Source organism: Sardina pilchardus, chromosome 15, assembly GCF_963854185.1.
Source record: "Sardina pilchardus chromosome 15, fSarPil1.1, whole genome shotgun sequence".
Classification (NCBI taxonomy): domain Eukaryota; kingdom Metazoa; phylum Chordata; class Actinopteri; order Clupeiformes; family Clupeidae; genus Sardina; species Sardina pilchardus.
Window position 1 is genome coordinate 10,567,627 of NC_085008.1, and position 27,216 is coordinate 10,594,842.

At 42.9% G+C, this 27,216-nt stretch overlaps 1 long non-coding RNA gene across 3 annotated transcripts in view; it reads right to left on the reverse strand.

Annotated features, from left to right (window-relative positions):
- Positions 1-5,336: 5,336 nt before the first annotated feature.
- LOC134101692 (uncharacterized) overlaps positions 5,337-27,216 on the reverse strand; it is an 81,460-nt gene continuing 59,580 nt past the window's right edge. For all 3 annotated transcript variants that reach the window (XR_009941438.1, XR_009941439.1, XR_009941440.1), the window contains exons 4-5: positions 8,994-9,099; positions 5,337-6,743 (exon numbers count right to left, since the gene is read on the reverse strand). This is a non-coding gene — a long non-coding RNA (uncharacterized LOC134101692). The remainder of the gene's footprint in view (positions 6,744-8,993; positions 9,100-27,216) is intronic.

Sequence of the window (27,216 nt, forward strand, 5' to 3'; positions counted from 1 at the left end):
TATCTACTGATTTGACTGAGGTTCTGTGCTTGACATTAGCAAACATTTCATGTAAAACACGGTCTGGCCTGAAGAGCAGGCACAGTTGTTTGTGTGTGTCCCCCCCCCCCCCCCCCTCACAGCCACGGCATGAATAATGGATACTGGTTTCCTCCCTGCCCCCCGCCCTGGGAACCCAGGTGAAATATACAGTGGGATAAAAATATGCCTTAGGTTTCCAGTTTCACATGGTTGTTTCAAACCAAGTCAAGGTGGCACGTGGGAGTGGGCTGGCAGCTCCCGTTTTTACCCAAGCCGAGCCCATGGAGCTCCGTCAACTGCCTCGCGACACGACCGTCTGAGCGCTCGCAAACAACGGCTGTTATCGGGTAGACCCGTCGAGAACGACTGGGGGAGATGTCGCACTACAGAAACCGGCAAACACCCAAGCCTGTTTTCAAACAACGGGGACAGAGAAGTGGCATGGGGTTTCCTCAAGAGACCTCTGTGCGCAGGGATGACAACTAGACGGGAAAAACAAAGCAACGGAGACTCCGTTGTGGGTGTTTTTGTGTGTGTGTGTGTGTGTGTGTGTGTGTGTGTGTGTGTGTATGTGGCGCTGTTGTAGCCTCCGCTGTGCTTGAGACAGAATTCACACCATTCCCCTCAATTTCATTCTTTGATGTCAAGTACGCCACATGTGTAGCCCAAATGCAGAGCATGTTTGACGCGCTGTCCACTCCAAGCACAAAGGTTACATGTGGATTTCATAATAAAATGACAATAACGAAACTGTTTGGGAGTGTTTTCAGTTAAGACATTGTGTTGTTCCCTTCCACGGAGAGTACTGGCTTGCAATGAATACTGGGAGGACATCACAGAGACAGATAGCATATTTGTTTATGCTTTTGGTCTGCTTTAGAGAAGGTTTGCCTATAGCATGTTCCACTTTTGAGGCGGTGTTCAATTAGTAGAGGTGTTGGACAGGGTTAATGGAATATAATTAAACTCATATCTGTAAGGCGTCTTTCTGGTCGGCACACGTGACTGAAGCCCTGGGAAACAACATAAGCAGATAGTTAGTCTCTAGGGAGAGCACATGAAACACTAAGGAGCTAATGATCACCCGGTTCAATAACAGGAAAAACAAAAACGTACTCGCCAAGTTCACAGATATCTAGAGATGAATTACACAGATTTATGGGGTTGCTTCAAGTTTTTGGGTAAATACAAATCCCACAGTAATTTATGGTCAAATAATGTGTTCGGTTAAACCTCTAAAACCCTTAAGTTATTTCATGATAACTTCATCACTGCACAGTTCAGATCAGATACAACTGCATTATTCTGAGAGCCTTCTAGCTATTGTTTTCATTTTTCACATAACAGGCATTTTGTGGTGGAACTACCATTAGAAGAAACCAGCGACAATTACGCAACATATTTTCAAGATTGTTAGGGTGTTATGCAATAGAACATTGAAGATGTTATGGAGTTATGGAGAAATAGCATCAATGCGGTGATGATTTGCCTTGGCTCATGCCTTTTATCAGATCTGAAGTGTGATGTTTTTTCATTGTAACACACTCTCTGTGTATTCTCCTTTTTCATCTGTGCTTTATCATTTACATAGACTGTGTGAGAAGATCTTTGTTTCTAGTGTATCATTTAATGATTCACTAAGGTGGGGATCACATTGACCAACAGGAAGAGGAAGATTTCCTATTGTTCAAGATGGCAGCGGAACAGTTGAAGCGTCAGCGCAGAGCACTGAACTTCGCTCAACTTTCAGAGAATAACACGAGATTCATCACTTGTCACTTTAGGCAACAGAACATTAAACCCTTTGTGCAATTTAGGAATGGGAATAATTCTTTTGAACTATTATGGTCTAAGTGTTACGCAAGAATAATGACGTACAAAATATTTCCACATTTAAGCCCGGCAGTCTCTTGAAGACCTATCCTCTCCTCTGAGATCCCCTTCTTACACCCCTTCCCTTCCCATTGTCACTCTGGACAAAAAACATTTGACAAATGAGTAAATGTCATGCATAATGTACAAACGGACTGGCCGTCTGGATTTTGAGCACGTGCCAGAAGGGCCGCACGTCCAATGGGCCACTCAGAACGCTGGTGAACGTAGCATTTTATCGTCCTTATATCGGCATGGTGCAGGATCATATTAAAATTCAGCTGTAGGCAAGGCCTCTTTATTTACACACAGGCTCTAGCCTTCTTACTCATCTCTCAAAGATCAAATTGTTTAGCTGGATTTGACAGCCAAAGGTAACCATCAATTCTTGAATAATGGAGGAGAATTGTCTTCGAAATGGGAAGAAAATGGATAGGCCACCTTTTTCACCCATCTTCAGACGTCAATGTTAAGGCTGGCCTGCTGGTATTAGCAATGTGTTAGCAATGGCGATGTGTGGCCAGGAATTTGGATGCATGTATCAATGAGCTGAAAAGATAAAGGGAACTTCTAAGGCTGTGAGTTAGCAGCGGAAGCTGTTGGTACTGTTGGGTGGGGGGGGGCATATTACAAATGCCATGGCCATTTTTTCCCAGTCCGTTACTGATGCCATATGCCACAGACAGACTAGCTTTACTAAGGAAACGTCCATATTAGAAGAACCCTAAGAGACATGTTTGGGACACTCAGGCAGAGAGGGTCAGGAGAGCAACATCCCTTCCTGCTGACTGGAGATGCAGCTGAAGCCTGGGGAGAGGGAAGATTGGGCCTGCGTATGGTTTTAGCCCTCAATTTCCGCCTCAGGGTCACCACATTTCCACTTAATTACACCCCAGTGCTATGCGAAGCCATGCACAGTAGAACACTGTCCTCACTCCCCGAACAGTGGGGTATTTTTGGCCAAAGCACATGCCTGCAATCTCAGAATTCATATCTGCTAGAGAGAGAGAGAGTGAGAGAGAGAGAGAGAGAGATAAAGAGAAAAAATTGTTGTGTATTTCAGAATACAGGTTTGTGGTAACTGGAACCAGTTTTTAGAACACACATGCAAGCTACACAAAGCACCAACCATACCATCACAGAATATGTACTTTGAGGTTATGTTTATTTTTATGAAAGATACTTCAAATGTCAGATATCACTGAGTGCTATAAATCAAACATGGTAATGTTAGCATTATACAAGCATTTATATGGACTGTATTCAATGAAAACATCAGAAAGTAGAAGACAACAAAATGTAGCAAAGTGAGCTCCACAAGAACACCAATAAATCTAATGATATGAAAGCCTCCGATTTTCTTATGCAGTCTCACTCTCAGACAGTTATGTGAAAAAAAAGCAGCAGCAGCAGCAGCAGCAGCCTTTGTGAACTGGACAGACATCCGCCCTTTTTTTTGAAAGCTTGAGTTTTTTTTCCAGATATTTCTGTCAGGTCAAAGCATGGGTATAACTGATAAAGATGTGCCAAACTCCCTGTGGTTTGATGCAAGGTTAAAGAGGGTTTTTTTTCATCTCAGACAATGAGAGACTGAAAAAAGTCTCGGCAATGCAGACAAAGAAACAACTTTGAAAATAGCAGGCTCCTTCCTTCCCTGTTTGCAGGGTACAGATTGCTACTCAACAGTATAACTAAATATGTATATGAAAGAACTTCAAGTCAAGAAAAAGTCTATGTCAAGTCAAATCAAGTCAAGTCAAGGATTGTGGTAAAGGGATCGCTACGACAGAATTAATATGTAGCCTATATTCAAACCTGCAGGCAGAATAGAAAAACTTAGTTTCACTAACTGAAACCACACGTTATTCATGCATCAGTTTCATATATAATTCATCTCTTACCACTCCCTTTGTTTCAGAAGATTACTGTAATCCTGCTTTCAACACAAACAATTCCACAACCACACAGCTCCGTTTCACTGTGTGATCCATTGGAGAACAACTTGAATTGTAATCCGAAAAACAAAGACAAATCATCAAAGGTGACATCACTAAGGGATTAGGGTCCCTTGGCTCTCTCAATTTCTGTGACAAGAACCTAGTAATGACCAATCCCACATCTCAGACAAACAGAAGTAGTCATGTCACAGTGAAGGGTTCTGTTCACATATTTGATTTCAATATGGTGTTCAATATGTTTCATGATATAGCCTTGAAAAGTGGAAACCAATTAAAAAAGCTGTGAGAGTAATTCCTGGCCTTCCAAATGATTCTGAAGATGAACATCAGGATAGTTGTAACAACTGTATTGTTCTTTACTGAAAATAATTTACTTTCGGGGGAAAAATGTATCACCATTACAGCTGGATCTGATTTCTTTGCTGTTCAAAACTGACATACAAACTTCATTTGAATGATTATTGATTCAAAAACCAGAAATATATCCTTGGCTTGGAATTCGAAAAACACTAAGCTTGAAAACTAATTAACATGCTAAGAACCCAGCCAAATCCCCTGGACTCCAAGGTTTAGTTTTAAAGATGATTGACTGAAGCCTTTAACTTAACTGCTAAGTCATTCTCTTTGCATTCATTACATCTTCCTAGACAAGATTTGTCAAAACTAAGTTACTCAGTGATGTGAAGCAAGATGCATAAAATGTAGCTTGATTCGTTTTTTGGTTGTTGTTTTTAATAGACATCTTGAAAACAGACAGCGTGAATAGTTATTTGATGATTCCATACTCATATCTGTGTGAATAATAATCTTTCTTTGTGACTTTACAATGATGATCCTGTTTCATAGAGAGTCTAGTCAGACTCATGAAGCTTGATGTTTTGGGGGGTGTATGGTGAAGAGACCCACAATATCCCTTTCTGAGGCAAAGGGCCTCCTGAACCAGAGAACTTCCAGGGCTGGGGGATGGGCACGCACATGGGGCTGAGTGCTTCTGCAGTGTGGCTGGGAAAACTGATGTGTGTTTCCAGTCACTGAATTCTTACCGTCTTCAAATTAAATAGACAACGCACACACACACACACTCGTGCGCGCACACACACACACACACACACACACACACACACACACACACACACACACACACACACACGCACGCACACACAAAGACACACACAGGCACACACAAACTTTCTCTCAACACATACACACACATGCTAGCCTTCCAAGAACTGTACGATTGGGTAACAACATTGTTTTCAATTATTGCATTATGGGCAAGGAGACATCTCACATCTGCTACTTCTTAGCTGTTTGAAATGTCATACAGACCTTGGCCAGCTGCCTTCTCCACAAACAAGACAAAATTCAACCTAGTTTGAACACTCAACCCAATGCTCCAACAAACATTGAAGACATTTGAAGATATTTTTGACTGGAAATAATGCATGATAATGCAGCATCTAACAAATGATGTCCATTTTCATTGTGTGGACGTACTTTGTCGAACAATTTACAAAGACAAAGGCACCAAGAGGAAGGCTTTGATGAAGCTGGACACTGCAGTGAAGAGTTTTAGGTTGGGTATTATTCATGTCTGTTCAAATTGACATAGAAAATGACCAAATTCGTAAATTGCCCCTCCAAGCACACCAATCACACTTTCAATAGTTTGGACTATAAACAAGCAATGATTCCAACTGCATCGTCCCAACTTTAAGTATGGTTTCACACTCATGAATCTTTCCACAAAATTGTGTTTATCGAGCATGTCATTGGGCTATGGGTTTTCCACAGGAATGGACACGTTTTGTACAGGCACTGCACTAGTTTATCTTAAAACTGCTACAAGGCATGGCACACTTTGATAGGTATTTGTTTTTACTCAGTTGCCCAGTTAATGCTATTGAGAAAGGTTACATCTGGATTTTCACCATCCAGACAAATCGTATCAGGATGTAAAGTATTAAAGCCTTGAATTGTTGACATTTTGACAAATACACCTACTGCTCTACATAATCCAAATAAAGTCAAATAAATAAAGTCAAATAAAACACTACAGACAAAGGAGACAGAGCAGCCCACAATAACAGAACTCTGTATGTATGTAGTCAACAATGTTCTTTGCATGTCTAGAATACATGGTGTCCTGATAACGCTTGTTTACTTCTGCTTGCTCGCCACTCACATGCTGGTCAGAAGGAAGAGGTGGCAGGGGCTGCTTCTTCCTCACGGATCACAGCCTCATCTGAACCGTGAGGGCACTGACTCACACTCCTTGGCTCTGACAGCGGCCACAGGCCGAGGGGCCACTTGGCGAACAGGACGTTCCGCAGTTCACCTGACCCACGGCCTTCCTGCCTAATGACTCGCCGCTCGAATTGATAAACCCAGTGTGAGCGAGCGCATGGAGCGAGCTACAGTGAGCTAAATGGCAGCGCGGCAGCTGCGCTGTGGTGTCCTCGTGTCTGCGGAACACAGCAGGTGATTTGACTTCCATCGCGGCAAAGTTGCGGCGTGTTCGTTTGCATACGGCCCCATGGGAAGGCTCCCTGCTTGTCAGTTCTCGTTGTGACATGTTTGTGTCTGTTTAGAAGGCTGGGAATTTTAAAGCGAAATCTGCTACAGAGTTCCGAGAGCCTCCCACCCTCGCAATATCGCCTCCTTCCAGGAAGATATGAGATCATTAAGGGCCATGATGAGACATTATTTCTTCCAGAACGAGCCAAGGACTTCTCTAATTTCTTCTGCCAGTCGTCTCTTAATCCTCCTTGACATGTTTAACAATTCCAGACTGCTCCAGTAACTCCAATAACTGGACAGTGTCAAAGACAAAAGGACACAAAAGATACGAGAATGGGTCTGCCGTCTGAGTCCTGTGGCATATCATGTCAACTGAAGCAAAGTAAAAAAAAAAAAGAAACATTAGCTGAATAATAAATCAGTGTGAAGTTATCTGTAGGCACCGAGATTGAAATTGATTTTGCTGGCCAATAAGGAAAATCAGCCTTAAACGCTTTATAAAAAATTTAAAAATCTGTTTAGCTTTCACTATGCTATCATGCTACAACAGTGTTCATTTAATGAGAGATTTAGTCAACGTTACCCATTTAAATATTGTTTGCAGCTGTAGAATAGTGTTAGATTTAGTCGTGTGATGGCCTCGTGGACCGATCCCGTGTCATCATAACAAAAACAGAACAACAGAATGGCTCAACCTAAAACACAAAGGATATTCCTGAAATCATGAGGCCTGTTTCTGCTGCTGTTGTTTAATTCAAAGGGATTTGGCAGCGGATATAGTGCTACCCTGTTTTTTGTCACAAGCATTGCCAAAATCAAATGTAGGACACGGGCATGGAAACTATTCCATGGCAGCGAAGGGGTCAAGTTAAATGGGATCGGTTGAAGGCATCAACATTTCACAATTTAAACTCCAGGCTTGTGTGAAACTCGATTGCTCTCTCACAAATTCTGTCAGTGTCTCAACACCTGCACAAGTGGTAATTTTTTTCTGAACAGCCAAGACAGGAAGTGTGCATATCTGAGTCTGAAACGTCAGAGTCTCAGACTGTTTTATTTATGCTGGACCATCACCAACTGCTGGTCTGATGATCCATGTGGAAATATGAATGTAACGCTTTGGAGGCAGAATAGGTTGGTGGCTTGGCAGAAGAATTCATTGGTTCATAATAAAGACCTCTTCCCACAGTCCCACAGTTACAATAAGGGAAGTGACCCCTGCACCAAATAGACACTAATCATTAAAATGCACCATAACAGTCATTTCCCACATATAAGCCTCATTGTGTACAAGCCGCAGGACAGTGTTGTATGCAAGTTAAAAGAAACACCATATTAACTGCCCTCCTGTATTAACCTCATAGTGGAAGACATTTTACAAAAGCAATGTATAAGCCGCAGCTAATAGTCGGAAAATTAAGGTAGACATGTTTTCATCAGGTTGATTTAACAAAATGTGTATATGACTCTTTATTTTGCTTGTCTATGGATAAGAACAGACAATACAGCCTTCTTGAGCTTCCAAAATACACTACGCATCCCTTGCATTAGCTCAAATCTGACTGGGAGTGGGTGTGTAGTGAATATTATTTTCGTTCTAAATAAATAAATAAATGGAGAAGAAAGGGGAAAAAGGCGTCTGATGAAAGCCGAGGCTTAGATTCATGGCATAGAAATGTGATGAGATTGGGAGCAACTGGCATGAGGGATTTCACTCCAGTGTTGAAAGGCTCGGTACGGGGAGGATCGGGGAGAAACCAAAAGAGGGAGAGAGAGAATGAAAATGACTACAGTGTACGGAGACTGACTACAGTACGCTCTTGAATGAAATGACTTATGTATTCAGGGTATCATCAGCACATGGTAATGTCCAAAAATAAGACCTTTCTAGTGTGAAATCAGAGTTTTTGGGAGTCGTCATTAAACAAAAAGACCTTCTGGGGGCTCATCTGCAGTGTTCCTCAGACATCACAGAGACATCTGCAGATAACACTTTTGTCTTTCATCCAATCAGATCATTTGAACATTCTGCTACTACATCTGGGTAAAGAAATAATAAAACAAAAACCCAGTGCCATTTCAAAAGTGTGCATATGTTTTCCCCTCTAACCCCCCACCTCCCTCCACCCCCTTCAAACACGGCTGGCAATAAAGGCAATTAGGTGTGGGGCGCTGAAGGTTTCCTCCTTCTAAAAATACCCAGCCTGCTGCGCTGTGGCATCTTAAAGATAAATCCAGTCGGGGCGTTTTTGAGCCGCTGAAGCAGCCGTACTTGGCTTTGATCTTCCCTCTCAATGATCTACTCCTTCATCTGGCTTTCTCTCAAGATCCTAATGAACAAATCTGTTTGACTTGCCATTTAGTTTTTCAGGACGAGGTGGCTGACCGACTCTTCATCTCATACAGAATGTGTGCGTGTGTGTGTGTGTGTGTGTGCGCGCGAGAGAAAGTGAGTGAGTGAGTGAGTGATAAAGAAAGATAGAGAGAGACAGAGAGACAAAGAGAGAGAGAGAGAGAGAGAGAGAGAGAGAGAGAGAGAGAGAGACAGGATGAGGTCAGATAGTGAGGGGTTGTGAGCCCTATTTCACATGCAGTACACTACATCATCATCAAAGGACTCACTGTTCACTCTCTCCCTCTTCATATGGCAGGTTGCCAGGGGGCAAAGCCTTCAAGGTGTTTGAAGTGAAAATATCGTAGCTGCAAAAACAGTCCAATGAACAGAAACCTGTAAAAGATGAAGAAAATGCATTTCCAGTTGATTAGATAGATGGATAGATAGATAGACACATACCGTAGGCTACACATACTGGACTGGGTTTGTTGTACTATGAAAGGAACCAAGTATAGACTTACTGGCACAGCTAACAATACAAATACTAAAAATGTTTCAGGTATGACTCTCACAACTAATGTAGCGTAACCCACATTATTAGCATTGGAACCAGCACACAGATTAAAACATGACACCTCTCCTGACCATGACGCTTTGGATAAACCTCTCAGCTAAGTCAATAAATGGAAATGTCCTTATACAAACTTTATACAAACTAGCGTTATTTGGCTACAGAGTGTCAGAGGGCTGTTATACATTGAAAATGAATGAGCTACTCTCTTCAAAGCTACTATCTGAGGGTTGTGTAATATAATATGCTATTTAATTTGGTCTCTTAGTTGTGACTAACTGCATTTCATTTATGATGTTTTATTTTTGGACCATCTCACGCAGATGATTTTGCACGCATCTCCTGTCCCGTTATGTATTCAGCCCTTACATGATCTGAGCTGTCTGCCCGAGCATCTCCGGGAGCCCTCTGGGGAGGGAAGGGGAGGGGAGGGGAGGGTGGAGATGGCTCGGATGCTGAGGTAAACATTCCCCTCTGATCACAGGCCCAGCCCAAGTTCAAAAGGAGTGTGAAGTACAACTGGGAAGACATGGCGTTTCTCTCCAGCCACCAGTGGCAAACTCAGCCTGTGCTTTTATTTTTGTGATGTCTGCCCCGGAGTCGCGTTGTGCATGCCAGTGGTGTCCTGACTGTGCACGCTGGGCATGCAACTCAGCGTAAGTGTCATGGCATCCCCGCAGTGCCCTCGTGCCATATGTCTAGTTCACGTGCTGCTGGTTGCAGCATCATCGGGGGCGGGAGGAAAAACAATATAGTCTAGCACATCAGGTTTGCAGGCTGATTCACACGCAATACTTGGCAGTCAGAGCTCTACTCTGTGCGTTTTAATCATCTTTTAACTCATTTGGTCTGTTTTAAAGCTCCACGTCGACATTTTTTTGTCACCATCAACCTCATTCATTTGTCAATGTGCCGAGTACTAGAGGAGTTACAAAAAGTAGAATTCTACCAGCGATGTGAAAAAAGACAAGGTACGGGGGTCAAAAGCATGTCCCAACTGAGGGGTCAACAACATTTTTCTCTCAAAATAACCATGCTTTGAAAATGCTCAGTCTCAACTAACTAAATAAGCTAACAACAGGCTCTGTGGGTGCAGGCAGCACTCCATCCCATTGGAGATGGTTCAATTGGTTGAATACAATATCTACTGTATATAGGCTACCTTGTATGTAAGTTGTAAGTGTATAACCAGTACAACAAGCAGATTGAATTCAGCCCAAACGAGTCAAATACAATCTTGGTTTCATTCTGTAGAGTGAGAGTATGCAAAAATCAACATATGGTCTGACTTATCTTTTTAACTTCTTATTGAGTCATTTCCAGTAAGACATACTGGTGCACACAGTCACCATTTTGGCCAAAACACAATTGTAGTCTTTGTAGTGAACCTGATGTTTCCATGAACTTCCAGGCTTCCAAACAACCTTCCATATCAAATCAAATATGCTTCAGAATAGACAACAAATGCATACTGATTTTAAAATCTTTTGATTTGTGAATCATTTGATTCACTTCTGAGAGGGAATGAAAAGAAATGCCTCCATTGATCATATAGTGGTGATCAGGGATCATTCATAGCCACATGCCATTCTTTTGTTCTTCCCTGTGTCTGTACTTCTCCACCCAAACCTGAGGAGCTGGATGGACACCACGGATCATGGATTGAAACCCCAAACCCTGGAGATAAGAAGCTCAGAGAACCAGGAGGGGAAAACAGAGATGCTATCTTGCTTCTACGCGTCTTGAGTTATTTCAGCGGCACGAAGGATAAACAGCAGATATCTGGAGGAAACGCTTGGCATCAGAAAGATGAGAGGGAGCAGGGCAACATTATGCCAATGGGCATGACACCAAAGGCAGAAACGCACTGTGCCATGATATGGGGCTGATCAAAGCAGCGTAGTAAGCAGATGGGTCTTCTGCGTCGAGCCTTGAGCCTGTGCCAGTGTAGCAGTAAATTTATCCTGATATGTTGCAGGCAATAAACTATTCACCCACCTCTTCCCTTGTAACACCTCCCCTCACCCTGCAACCCAACCCTCCACTACCAGGCCCTCATGATCCTCCTCCCATCCCCCACCTTCCTGCTCGCACTGCTGTTACACTTCAGTTTGTTGAATGTTTAACAGTTGCACCATGTTTTCATCCGCTCTCCCATCTCTGTTCTGCACAGGAACGGATGTGAGATGTGTGCAGGGTGAGTGGTTTTGCTGCCGAGAATGCTGTTAAGTCTGCCTCAGCGCGAGAGAGAGAGTGAGAGACCGAGAGCGAGAGAGAGAGAGAGAGAGAGAGAGAGAGAGACTGTGTGTGCGTGTGGGGGATGGGCGGAGGGAGGAAGGATATGCTCCCCTCCCCCAGCCCTCCCCGCCCCCGCACCAGCAGTCTGGGCCGCCCCAGGGAGAGCGCAGAGGTAATACATCATCTATATTTTAAAACCACCGCTTGAGAGGAGGCGGGGGAACTTCCATCTTAAAGACACAGCAGACTCCTCGCTGACCCAAATTCTTCTCATAGTTTTGGGGAGAGCTGGGCAGAGAGACAGCCAGGGAAGGGGGGGAAAAAAACCCTTATGGGTGGACCAAACCGTAGAGAGGGAAAAGTGCACAAAAGGCAGGCGTAACATGAGAGACTTTGACAGTTTAACACACGGACGCTGCCATTTAAAATGGCCTTTACTTTCGTCAAAATGATCTCAGTTGATGTCAGGCCCTCTATCTGTATATGTTTCTATCAGAACTTTATTGTCTCTCTCTATCCCCGTCTCTCCATTTCTGCTTATACTGTATACAGCTCTCTCTATGAGAGGAGTCTGGGTCTGAAAACGCATGGGAGAGCAGTGATTAGTTACCTTGGCAATTTAATCTTTGTGACCAAGGCGCCTCTCACCTCCAAAAAAGGCACTTAACAGGTTTTCTCTGCCTAAGTGTAAACATTGCATGCTGTCTCCTCTGCTTGCACTGTCGACCTTCACCCCTGACACCCAACGCTTTTAGCCTTACAGCTTTGCTTTGCCACCTTTTCACAGAAAATAAAGTGAATCTCAGTGTGTGCCTTGACGAGAGACATCTCAGCAACCGCAATTCCTCGGTTATCCTGAAATCTATCATGAGTAATAGTCAATGTCATCCTCATGATTGTCTCTGTACTACAATAAATTCCCGGTGTTGCTATCTGTGAACCATAAGTCCCAAGATATTTCATTTTCTGACATATTCTTTTCATCCAAACAAATGAGAGTTCAGTGATTTGTTCAACTAAAAATGACTAAGGCCATGCTAATATAAAGATAAAAGATGAGTGTGATTTGGCAGTACAGACAGTTTTGTCCAAAGTGACTGGGCCTCACAACATCTGGGCAAAACTAACTGCAAAGCTGTGCTGAATTAAGTAATGAATGGTTCTGTTCCATCATTTGTTTCCCTAGACCAGGCAGAACAGAGCAGTTGCACAGAGGGTTGTATCATGCATCATCTCTTAGTCACTTCATCAGAAAAGTTAGTTAGAGAAGACCTCTCCCCCCTCCCCCCAACACACACCCAGTGTGGTACATTGCAATAATTATGGGGGATATGGCACTATAATCTTAGCACTGATATGAACAAGGGAGCAGCATTTCTGTAGTTCAAAGCAACCGACTGTTATGAACATGAGATCAGTTATTAGCTACTACTATCTTTTGTGTTATCTTTGCATAGCATGTAATCAGTGGGGCAGCTTATCATTCTGTTCAGTAGCAATGCATTAAAATGAAAGCGAAATGAAACATATACATGAGTATAACTAACTTGACTACGGTCATGGATGTAGTGTATGTTATAACTTATTATTATTATTACTTGAATGGGAATTCCCAAAGTTCTACCGGTCATTATTTTCTGCTAGAGGACCTAGAGGGAAAAAAAATGACTGCTGTCAATGGCAACGGAGTTTGTGCTTCTGATTCAGGTCTTTCATATCACTCTGCAACGGAATTTCATTTAAAAGTGAAAGAAAGCTAGTAGGCCGTTGCCACGCAACATCTGAAACTGTCAAGTTCTATCTGTGTGGTGAACTATTTATTTTATTAGCGGAAGCCACGAAACGGTGGCTCAGTCATTGCTAAAGACACATTGTGGTGAGTTTATTTTCTCGTTTTGGCAAATAGCCGTATAATAAGCGGGATAATGTTCGCCCTGTTGGTACTTATTTTCCCGATAATGACCAGCATTCTATACATTATCCCTTATTTGCATCATATAGCCTACCCTGAACATCACAGTAACCTTTTGGGTGTGCCTTCCTTTCCCTTTGTGTGTTTCATGGTACTACCCAGGGTATTTGCACTTTATTTGTGTGTGTGTGTGTGTGTGTGTGTGTGTGTGTGTTGGCAGGCAGCAGAGGTGCGGTGTATTGGGGTTTATCATTTCACAGACCTGTGGGAGTTCCTCAGGAAAGAATATCTGATACGATGAGTCAAACTATGGGGTTTTAGGTGGGGCAGCCTTCAAGGCCAACATGCTGTTCTTTTTGGAAAAGGGAAACTGCACTTTCGATATACTTGGTTGCACAGGAATGCAAGCTGTTGGGTAATTAAGAACGTCTGCAGTGTTTCTTACCAGGCCCTCACCTGAAATGATGCCTGTTCAGACACTTCAACATTTTAATAAGAAACCCTCTGCCAGGGACATGAAGATCTTTCAGAAAATGTATTCATCTGTGTTTTCCCTTGGGGCAACGTGTAGTGTAAAATTATGCAGAAATATACTGCGAAATTCTCACCAATATAAATACCATACGCATAAACATTAAGACATAGCTCAAACGGTGTTAACCACAAAAAAAGGTGTGGTTACATCTTTGCTAATCCAGAGCAGAGTGCTTGGAAACAAATTGTATGATCAATTATCTTTGGGCAAGGACTCAAACTATTTTAAATGTACATATGTGTGCACTGCACCATAAAAAATGCATGGTGCCAAGTGTTAAGCTTGCAAGTGCTGCATTCGAATCTGATTTTAATAAATCCCTCATTTTCGTGCTCTAGAATTACTTTCTACTCACACTTACAGGAAACTGGAAACTCAGTGAGGTGACCTTAGAGTGCAGAGTGGCAGGCAGCCAGGAAAGCTTCTTGTGCTCTCCATAAAAGCACTGATTGAAATAGAGGAAGTCGGCAGGCTGTCTTTTGACTGTGCGGTGGGGGAAGGGCTGTGGCGTGTGTGTGTGTGTGTGTGTGTGTGTGTGTGTGTGTGTGTGTGTGTGTGTGCGTGCGTATGTGTGCATGTGGGTGTGTGTGAGAGAGACAGCGGGTGGAAAAAATACAGAAGTGGGGGTTGGGTAGAGAATGGAAGGGAAGAACTTTTTTTTTTTTTTCACAGACCAGACTGCCTTGAAAATGAGTAATAAGAACTACGCCTTGATTGCATGCCTGTGCGTCTACAGTCTCATATGGCTGTGCTGGGGAAGAGAGAGAGTTTTTTCTTTAATGTGCTTTCCTCTGAAGATAAGGAAAGTCTATATCATTCTTCCCAGAACATTTTTAGGTCTGCAGTCTTGCATGCAGAAAAGACATGTTTTTATATGCATGACTGAAATAATTCTCTACACAGAGAACTCCTTCCTAGTCGCCCACTTCTCCAGTATCCCGCCCCTCCTCTCTCCCGTCCACCCTCCGAGACTTTTCCTTTTGGCACCAGCACTCTCTCTTTTTTCACAGAAACTACAGCCACTACAGATCTTGATTGGCTGCCTTCAATGAGGATATTGTGTGAAATGAAAAAAAGAGGGAGCAGGAGAGAGAGAGAGAGGGAGGGACGGAGGGAAAAATCTGCTTATCAGCACATTTTACGGTTTGTTGCTAAGAAGAAAAAAGACCATAGGGCAAACACATACCCAGTTGAACTATGACCACTAAAACACTTTCTCTCTTATATACACACACACACACACACACACACACACACACACACACACACACACACAGAGTGAGTAGAAAAACAGGTTTTTAATATGGGGTAGAGTTGAGGCCTGTGGGTGTGTGGCATATTCTTAAGCAGGATGTGGCGATGGGGAAAGCTCTCTGGGAGTCATGTGAAATCAGAGTCAGTGGACAGTGCTAATGCTCATGTTGGACAAATGAGATAACTGTGGAGAAATGCCAACCTGGGGTACGACTGAGTGGGACTCTCTTAATGGTGACAGAATGGAATGGATTTTTGTCTTGGTTTTGATGAATTAGGAGAGGTTGTGCATGAACATGAGGCATGGTTGTGCCCTCCTCCATACGAAAATCTTGAACTTGAAAATAGGCACTAAAAATGGGCGAATTAGAACAAAGCCTACTTGTGATATTCAAATATCGCGAAGCCATTGAAGTTCAATTGGGGTTGCCAAAGATGGCGCCATTTAGTCAAACGGACAGTTTCAATACCCAGCCTAAATATAGGCTAAGGTTTTAATTGGGCTTGTAAAATCGCAATCGAGTTGAATTTATAAGAATCAAAGTTGAATATAGATTCATAACATATCATTACTGTATAATTATACACTCATTATAATGTATAAAAACAACAGGCACAATAGGTGACGAGAAGCAGGGATTCATTACATCTATTACATGAAAGGGAAGCTGAGACAGTTGGTATAAAACACATATTTTTTTCAAAACATATCCCCTTAAGTACTTTAATATGTTCATTTTTATGGAAATGTTTTGTCTTATCTATGTATTTCTTATTATTTCAATTAGCTTTAACACCTTGTCATGACTCTTTAAATAGCTCTGTTTTATTGTTCATAGTTTATATTTTATTAAAGTGTATTGAGATCATGTTGCATGGAGATACTCCACTAACCAACACAAATTGATTGATTGTTTTATATATTAATTGCATTTTGCATGAGAAAGTATCTTATGCACTTAATGATGTAGATAGCAGGAACTGTTTGTTAGCTTTTACGCTTTGATGACATATTGTTCCCTTTACAGTGTATAGGAAAATAATAGTTATAGGAAAATAATAGTCAAAGGAAACAGAGTCTCAGAACCAAATGAACAAAATGAAATTCCAACCGAATCAAAATGTGATGTGAGCCGTTGTCCGTTAGCGTAGGTTGCCAGGATGCACCTTATTCCACTGAGTGGTGTAGGCCTATCACTCACAGAGCTGGACTATCCTGCAAGGGGTCTGGCAAGGAGGCTGACTCATGGCGGGAGGCGGGAGGGGGATGGGCGGCTGGACGGCTGGGGGGAGGGGAAATATCTTGTATCCCTGACCTTGGTGGCTCACCCAAGGACTAAACCTATCAGAGTACGTGTGTGTGAGGAGAGAGAGGAGTGTGTGTGTGCGGCAGACTACCCGGAAACTGAATGGTTTGTATTTGCAGTAGTAGTAATACCAAAGATCATAGAGCGCTCCGCTCTAGAATCTTTGGTAATACTATGTAGTAGTATTACTTTATATCTATGAAAGCACCTACTGCAAGAATGCTTGATGCTGAAAGGGGAACACCAGAGTACAGGAATGACAAAGTGTGTTGCGTTAGTGTGCAGGTACATAAGTGAGGGTAACTGAGGGTATTTAACGTGCACAAACTACATACACATACACACACACACACACAAACACAGACAGACACAAACACAAACAACATTTCTCATGCTCTTGTCAGAGGTGCCACATCCTCATAAATGTAATGATAAGAGCACGCGGCCACAGATTATTCCCCACCTTCTGTCCAATTAAAGGGAATGTAACGCCCGAGCCCCCCAGCAGAGCTGTGCTATGGTGCTCATCCTGGCATCGCGCCCTTGTTTTCCTCTCTGACTCACTTTCCATCTCTCCATCGCACCCTCTAATTGAACATAAATATGCACACCAGCAACCCACGGAAAAGCGTGGGTGCACTGTCAATGTTCAATCAAACGGAGAAAGAATTAGGAATGTTGCCACATGCACAGAGCGCCGCGGTGTGTGCTCGGCGAGACCTCGGCTGTCTTTCAGTTGGAGAGTTGTGGGGGAGGGGAGAGCTGAGCTGCACTCTCACTGTAGCTTCTGTCTGCAATGTGGTGGTTTTTGGTCTTAATCCCTCAAAATATCTCAAGCACACACTGAGCGGCAATGAAATTCATACTACTACGTGTAAAGAGCGACTCCCATGACATTAAGTTTGCAGGTGCTAAATTTGACTTTAATGTAACCGTATCTGAGATCACATGAGTATACACTCATGGTATAAGTATAAGTCATGGGCCATTTGAGTGCACTGAATCTGCAGCTGAACTTGCCATAAATTGCAATGTCTCAAGATGAATGCTAGTAAACTTCTGTTTCGCCTGTAGGCTTCAAAAAGAACAACCTACTAGCTGGAAAACAACATATTTCATACCTTAGCCTACCATCACAACCCAACCCTCTTATGCTACAATTAACAGACCTATCTTCTGTAACTGAGGGTATAATTATGGCGTGGTGAGCAAGCAGCAGGGCTGAACTTAGCCTGAAGAACAGAAGGAGGTATGGTGCGCCCAGAGTATGCAGCCAATAAAATGCAGTAATGATTATCCACCTTCACACAAAGCTGGTCAAACAGTGTTGCTTCACCGGCACATGGCCATTCCACAACATAAATCAGTGACAGAGAAATGCTACCAACATCTGGCCGTATAGCCACAGTCTGAAATCCAATCGTGAATATTTCATATACAGGTCCATACATTTGTAATGCAAATATAGATTCTGACTTTTGAAAGGTCTGAACATACTGTAATTATTGTCCATTTGCATGTATGTTTCTTTTGGCATAAACAAGGTTTCTGCACGTGTAGGAATCAAGCAATACCACACATATGAAGCTTATGAATGTCATGGTAACAGAAGGCCATTATTACTTGAGGGATACTGGTAGCTAAATATCTTAACTATACATAGATTACTATGTATAGCTACTAGCTATACATTCATATATTCAGCTATACATTCAGTAGCCTGGCTATCACCAGACCAAGCTCAATATTTTAAGATTGGACATTAGTCTAAGGAGTCTGCTCTGTATTTTCTGTTGCACAAGAGGCGCGATCAATGGGCTTAGTTCAAATGACTCTGTACGCATTTGGATAGTCCTTCAACCAATCAGACCAACGATCCAGGTGTGCCAGGTGGATAAGCCAGCTTGTGATTGGTCCCTGCAGATGTGTAATGGAACAAGGATAGAAAAACGTGAGGGTTTCCAGCCTGAACTGCAGGGTGAAATGAAATCACCGGCAGATCGGGCAGAATCTACATTCATAGATTACTACCATTATTATTCATGTTGAAACACAGATATGTGGAAGTGCGGAATTGGGTGAGGTGCTTTTACAATTTGGAATTTCACTAAATCCAGGTATATGCCATGTATATAAGTATACCAAAATATTCAAATAGCTAAATATGTACATTATGAAACCTTGTTTTCTCAACATATTGCATAAACGTCATTCTCTATGTACAGCCACCCTACTTATTCTATATGCAAGCACCTGTTCCTTATAACGACTCAATTAGAGATGTGTACAACATACAGTATATGCTCTGCTGTGACATTCATACATACACACAGAGTGTGGCTTTGTGCCTTAGCTGAGTCACCACTCCCTGAATAAAGCCGTGCACCTACAATACTGTACAGACGGCACAATGAGCCGCTCCATAATACTAAAAAAAAAAAAAACAATGCCTGTCTCTATTAGTGTGAATGGAATCGGTGAGCAGAGAGGCACACGGCGCTGCCACATTCGGCCACTGCCGCTGCGCGCTCCCGCCGAAATGTGCCGTGCAGTACGGTTGGAGGGCTGGATGGAGGGGGGGGTGGGGAAGGCAGCGATGATGCCTGCGCTTTGTCTAACTGCCTGGATACAGCTAAGCCAATAAAAGCCACCGCTGTTTCCTTAGCAACAGCATCAGTGAGTGTTCCGAACGAAGCAAAACTATGAGGAAAAGGAGAGACAGAGGCTGAGAGAGAGAGAGAGAGAGAGAGAGTGACACCTCCCCTCAATAATCAACATGATCACACATTGGCTTCAACACATAATAATCAAATCACTAACAGTTCCATTGACACTATCCGTTTTCTACCCTGAATCCTAATAACCTCTGGTGAAAAATGTGGAGGAAGGAGTGGGGCTAGCGCAAATGTGAGCCAGCCATTCCAGTTCCTTTACACAAGGGGATGTGTTTTCTTTGAAGCAGTGTTGTCAGCAGTGTTTCATAGGAGGGGGATGAAAGGAGTAAAGGAGAAAATGGATGGATGGATGTTAGGGGGTTTTCAGTGCTGGAACCAGACACAGCTGAGGAAGGGCTAATGACAAGAGTACACACTCACACAGCTGCCTGTGGAAATTATATGTGCGTGTGTGTGTGTGTGTTTGTGTGTGTGTGTGTGTGTGTGTACAGGGAGGAGGAACATGGCAACCTGTGGCTTTTTCAAGAGGAGCACTGTGAATCCAGGGTTCTGAGAATAAAGCCTTGGAGGGGCTCCATGGATGAACTCCATGGCTCGTGATGTGGTGGTGTAACATCCGTCACCAAACACAAAAGCAGAGAAAAAAACTAGGCCAGAGAAATTTCTCAACAATGACAACACCCTAGCTGAGAGTGACTGTTTCTACATACAGTACGTTTTTCCATATGAACTCGGGATGATATCCAGAGAATCAGGTCCATTGGAGTTGCCTTTTGGCACCTGTACTGTAGCTCTCAACACAATAATGTCTTGGTCAGAACCCACTCACTAAAGTAAATACTACGGCTAAAGTACGCAACATTGTTTTGTAATGGAACAGATGTAATAATTGTTTTGGCCACTGGTGGAAACTGCTGTTCTGAGGTTGCTATTGTGAACCATAAGCTAGACTACATTAGTGGTCTAGTCGTCATCAATTTCCAAAAGTGAATTATTTATGATAATAAACTCTTTGACCTTATTAAACTAAGGTATCCCAGACATTAATTCCTCATGATCATATTGAAGAATAAAAAATATTGAGTAAAATCAAATAAAAGTGACTTGTAATAAAGTGAACTGTAAAATGTGAACACACTGTGTAGGCCTATACCAGTTACTGAGACAATTTTTTTATTTTCTCTTTCACAACACAAAAATGACAACTGAATTTGATAGCCTCTACACTAATTTTGCTTCTTTGATTAATAAGGTACATCTATCTATCTATCTATCTATCTTGTACTGTATTCACATATCTCCGTTCATTTCATATTTAATGTAAAAAAAGACAAATGTGACCCTGCAACACAAAACCAGTTGCTTTATGCTCGATGCTATATTGAGAAAATCCATGATAAACAATCGTTCAGGCTAAAATGTTGAATTTCACGCTTTCGCTTAATTCGACAGAATACAGTCTACACTTTCATATTGTGAACAAATTTCACGGAAACAAAAAACGTTTTGACTCTTAAACCCGGTGAAGATTCAACACATTAGCAGTCATTCCCGTTGTCCACGCCGCTTCAAAAGGAGAATTTCTCCTTTTCTGGCATGTTGTGATGGCAACCATGTCAACTTTGAATGCGTTATCTTAGCGATAGCCTCGATATACATATCGTTGGAAAGCTTACTTTATGGCCGGTCATGTGAGCACAATAACTTAATTTTGTACATTTTACCAAAGCGACTGGTTTAGCTTTGCAGGGTCACAAATGGACAGACGTCTGCTGAAGACTTTACAGGATATATAACCTGAAAGGGAAAAGGAAATACCCTGAAATTACAGTCAAGTGAGAGTGCACTTGAAAAACACCCCTATCAGCACTTCAGGATGTGCTTTTGAAATTCAAAAATATTGAATCAATCAATAGAATGCTAATACGCCATAAAACAGTGTTTGCCCTTCTCGAATTACATAAAGAAGGGACAATCAATAAATGTGTGATGCGAATGGTTTGAGGACTCATATGTGATACAAAGCAGTTTGGTTCTTCCACATACTGAACATATCTCTGCACAGAAATAATAAAACATTCCACTGCAGTCAGGCTCACAGTTTAAAAATAAACTCCCTGGCCTGCGGTCCTCGAGAAAAAAAAAAAAACAGCCTTCAAACTCAATCTCTCCCACATATCAAAACAATGTACTTTTGTGGGAAATAAAGCTTTATAGTACACAAATGCTGCAAGTGATATTTAATGCAGAAGTAGCAGTTCAATTCCTCTCCACCAAGAGCATGGGTCAGATGGTTATAAAACAACAGGATCCAAAGTGCTTCTGAGTGCAGCTTCCCAGAAATGGACAGGAATATTAAACAGGAAGCTACGCCTTTTGGAATCAACCATACACCAAATGCAGGTGGTTGCAAAATAATGCCACAAACTATTTTGCTCAACCCTGATCTCCACACACTCATTTATTTGTGGCTTGGCCCTTTAAGCTTTTATCACATCTTGCAAGAGGGCATTAGGGTTCAGCGTGTATCAATATTACTCTTCTCGCTATCGCCATGGCTCTCTCTCGTTGGTGCTTCACTGTCTGGGAAATCCCTGATGAGCCGGTGGCTCTGCGGTGCACACGTGGACTGTGCACTGTGGTTCACTCGAAAGAGGGAAAATGTCACGCAGTGTCTTCAGTGAAAGTCGATACCACACCAGCCTGCCTGCCTGCCTGCCTGCCTCTCGCTCCCCTCCCCCCTTCACTCTGCCCTCAACGCACCAAACAGTGTCCCCTCCCCCACCCTTGCGCCTGCAGGGAGTGAGCGACTGAGTGAGTGAGAGAGTGCGGGAGGGAGGGAGGGAGAGAGAGAGAGAGAGAGAGAGTCGCGGAGAGAGAGACAGAGGAAAAGAGAGAGCCCTTTCACCTACATTTCCAGAAGGGCAGGGCCTGCCTGTGCTTGCCAGGCAGCACTGCAGCAGAGGGGAGAGATTGTGTCTAACAGTCTCACAGCTCCTCTGTTCATCGAGGATCTCGCCCTGTCCCTGCAGACAAACAGGGAAACGTGGCGCTGAATGCCCGAAACGTTGAAATGGCTTTGACTGAAACAGCACAAAAGCTCCCTTGGCCCTCCATTTCATTCTGGGTAATCCTCACTGGTTGCCTTGTCTACTGCTGCTGATTTTTAGGCAAACTGCCACAGGACTTACACACACTGCAGGGTTTTGCTATGATAGGGTAGAGCTTCTGTTGTTGCTGTGCAGTGGGATTTAAGATGACTGATACGCTCACTGTTTAAAATGGTCTACCAACACTTACGCGCCCATGTTAATCACATTCAGTATGCAACAAAAACAAGAGATTCTGAAAGTGAGGCGACAATTGCCGCTATTGAATGATCTGTACAAGACACGAAAGAAGTTTGAAGAGTGAAGAAGTATTTATGAAACTCCATTTTTCTGTTATAGTCTGTGGTCATATCTGGGGTATATGAACAATGCGAGCTACGCTCAACAGAATGTGTGTTTATATACAATATCTCAGGAACGTTAACAGTCACTAAATAAACAGTTTCAGATAATACTGCTTGTATTGGTTTTCAAGAACTTCAAACAAAAGATACTGCCTACAAAAACACAGATCGGACAAACACTCAGTGTACTCTGTACCCTGGAAAAAAAAGACTCTCCTGTCTTGCATCAAGCTGACGAGAGAAAGCATGAGAATTGAAGTTCAATTTTCTATTACCTAACAGAGCTTTGTAGAGGTTGGGGGCGACGATTTGTTCAAAAACACGCTGTTGCCTAGGCAACGCTGTCCGATATTAATTGTGCAGCAAGAGGGCACAGAAGAGCTGAGACACAGCAGCCGCCACTGATTACTGCTCTCTCTCGTCTGATGGCTTAATGAAACTTTTAAGAGAGCACACCAGGGGCAATGGACCTTCAGAACACAAACACACACACACACACACACACACACACACTGCTCAATTCCAGGGAAAAGAACAAAATTACTTTGGAAAGAGCTGGACAGAGCTGTTGTTATAACACAGATAACACTGAGTGTGTGAATCTGCAGAAGATTCCCATTGAGATGGTCATTGTGTAAGAGCATTACAAGATCACAGTCGATACAAGGTTGTCAAGACTAGGTCGTAAGGTCTTCCTTCTGCTTTAGTTTAGCAAAAGATTGCGAGCTATTTTAAGGGCAAGTCCCTGAGAGACCACCTCAGACATGTTTTTCGCCAGTGACAAGTTTGAAAGGTGAAAATCAGAATTCGTATGGTCTGTCTATCATGAAATTGAGTTGTGGCTATCAGGCCAATTTGATAACTATTGATGGCTGACCACACAGTATCATCTTTCTTTTAATGCCCTACAGATCAGTTGCTCAGAACAGTATTACCTAACATTACATTTTCTTTTTCACAATGGTACATGTAACAGTCTGGCTTGAATTTATTTTTAATTAAAATGTCCTCCCTTGTCAGGTTACATCTATGAATTTCTCTTGATTGTAACAAATACATTTTCAGAAGCACACTTCCTTGAACCCAAATGAATTCAATGAATACAAACCGGTTTGCTAGCTACCCTATTGGCAAAAACATTAGCTCTCTTTGATTACATCTCTTATATCACAAACCCTTCCAAGCTAGTGAGACCCCTCAATGCCAACCAGGGAGTGGCTGGTCAATTATTTATGGACTATGCTGGAAAGAGGTATGTCTCTACCAGAGACACCCTTTACTGGCATACTAAAGCTCTGGAGCCTATGCAGCTTCAGTTCATCTGACTAGTGCAGAGCCCGTAGATGCGGCATTTTTCGCTTGTATAACATGATATTTGGCACTGCACACATTCGTGCCATTAGAATGAGAGCAGTTGGATGAGTGGTTTGAGAGTGATGCGTGGAACAGACAGACTGACACACAGACAGATGTTCCTTTAGTTGCATTAATAGATAGATAGATAGATAGATAGATAGATAGATAGATAGATAAGAGCATGGCCTTGCCTCGACATTTGTCTCTGGCAAGGACAAGTCCAGTGACTCCATAGCATTTATTGAAGATAGCAACACTTGCATACTAGATTCGACAATACAAATAAGGTGCTATGTGTGTTATTGAACACATTTAATCTTTTAAGCTGGTGGGAAGAATTTCGGGAGAGAAGATAAAGCATTGTAGACCCATAAATAGGTATTCGTGGCGGCAGATTTTGAGAAGTGTAGGCGGACAGTGTTGTTCCATGATTGGTTTGAATGTATGTGTGTGTGTGTGTGTGTGTGTGTGAGAGAGAGAGTATGTTTACATAAGAAGAGGAGGTATACAGAGGAGCTCAGTTGGCTTTCTATTAAACTGTAAAACAACCACACACCGATGCTACAGAGTAGTATTCAGAGTTTGCGCACTCTCTGAACCATCTATCATAGGACGGTGCCTAACCCTCTCTCCACCTGACTGATTCTCATTGTGGCTCAAGTGTCTCTAAGCATCAGGTTAGGATGATATGAACAGCCTCCTGAAATCCCATTCAGCGCATTGTTCTCACTGAGGCTTTCGCAAAATCCCTTTCCGTAAATGGATTAAAACTTCAAGCCGTATAAGGACAATAGCAACATTACATAACATACATTACAGTATATGTACACACGCTATTAATTCACTCTACACGTGGTACACACATAATTACAACGTATCATTTCATTAGATTAACTGAGCTATAGTCTGTCTTAAGTTGTGCAGTAAAAATATGCCCATGTGTTAGACCGTTTCACCTGCCTTGCACCTGCAAATGTTCTCAACGCCAGCCTTCGAACCTCATTAGTCCCACCACCACTAATGTGGCGACGGACTGATGGAGGGGGGGGGGGGGGGGGGGGGGGGGGAGGGAGGGGGGTTGTGTGTGTCCTCAGCACAGCAGCAGCAGCAGAGCTGTTTCATCCTGGCATGCATTTTGCATTGCTGTTGGAACACGACACATTATGTAAGAATATGCTCAGTCATAATCATGCTCCTTCTCCACAGTTACTATATACAGACCACAGCCACAAGCTTCTCCAACACAGCGCAGGGAAACAAAAAGCTCTCGGGGCTCAGCACAGCAGAGCCACGCAACCCATGAACTATCATGTCAAAGCCAGCTGGAGGAAATGCTTATAGTCTGAACACAAAGATTTTTTTTCTATAGATCTATACAGTGAGGCAGTGGAGACAATGTTCAGATGGATGACCGCATGGCGAGGGTTGAAGGGGGTGGGGGTGTGGGGGGGGGGGACTATGGTTGGAGGCGTGTTATGCCCCTGAGTCCACAGAAAAGCCTCAGGGAGTCATTGTTGATACTCGCAGCCAGTGGAGCAGGTCATTACGACATCAGACAAAGGATGATAGATGGTGATCAGTGTGCCGGCCACTCCGTCCTCTGCCCCTGCGTTCTAAACAAATACACTGGTGGTGGTGACTCAGCATTCGGCTCCCAACCCCCCGCCGAGGCCCAATTTCTAGAGCCCCGATGGAAGCAGATCCTGCCTGCAAATAAATAGGACTGCAGGTCCAGCTCAACTGGACGTTGGACGATAATTGTGTGCCCTGTAGCAGAGCAACTTCACAGGGCTTTCAATCATAGAGCCACAATGCTGGATAGTTCAAAGGGTTATAAGGACTTTTTCCAGTGATGATTTATACAGGTCAAATATACTATGTGCATTACTTTGATCTGCCACTGTGAGTGAAAATGCAGTTTAAAGAAGTATTTAGTCTCAATAAGGACAGTGTTAAGCACTTAACTCACTTTATTGTGTAAAGACAAGGTTCCATACAGTAGGTACTTTCAAACACATGCACAAATTGCACTGCATGTCATTATAGATGAACAAATTCTCCCCTTGAGGGGAATATAAATTCTCACAGATAGAGAAAGTCGTCACAGAAACATTGCACTTCTGTGACATCATCTCCCCAAAAGTCTATTATCCCCCATTACCTCAGACATGGACTGGCAAGTTACTGACGGCTCAAGTTCAGATCAATATGGACCGGGTCCCACAGCAGCCTCCCAGTTCGCAAGAATGTACTGGCACGCCATGTGGCATCTGCTGTGGCAAACCTCCCCAGCCCGGGCTCCTTAGAACACATTGTTTTTCCTGGCTCCTCCATTTTTTTCCGTGCTCGAGAATGTCAAACAACTGCTGGCCTGCATGGGTGCAGCAAATCCAGTGTGAACACTGAGCGCATAGGATATCTTTTTACCTCTTTGATCAGAGATGAAAAGTTTCATTCAAAATGGAAGGAAGAACACGCCACGGAAGCATAGAAAATATGGATTACATGTAAAATGAAAGTATAAAAGCCTAGTTTGATAATCATTCCCTCGGAGTGTGCTGGATCAGATACACAACAACAGCCACACACACACACACACACACACACACACATACACACACACACACACGCACAGACAGTGTGCTATTAAAGCTGAATTGCCTTGGGGTATGGTGGAAAATTGTACGCTACAGTACAGGTAAACATTTTCAATAAGGTTAAGGTGTTAGGATGAAAGGCAGTACAGATAGCACATATATTCCGCATTACATCTTTGCCACTGACATTGCTCATTACATAACACTTCATATTCACAATGAACTCTGCCGAGAGGAGACTGCCTGCTGCTGGCTACAGATATTACTCAACAGTAGGCGAGCATTTCATCTGCTGTGATTGAAAAAAAAAAAAAACCTGTACAGAAAAAGAGAGGGACTGGCAGAAGGGGGTGATTTAAAAGAGAGAACGACGAGAGAGTCAGAGAGGGAAAGAGAAAGAGATAGAGGGGGGGAGAGAGTGTGAGAGCAAGCAAGTTCTCTCCGAGGGGCTGTGTTGTTTATGGCTGCATAGAGCTGCAACTAGGGGAGAGAGAGAGAGAGTGACAGATAAACAACGAAGCGGTGGGGAGGGGCTAGCGGCGAGCTAAACGGGCTTCTTTGTGCTCAGTTGGGTTTTGATAATGAATGCTGACTGTATGCAGGGGTTAGCC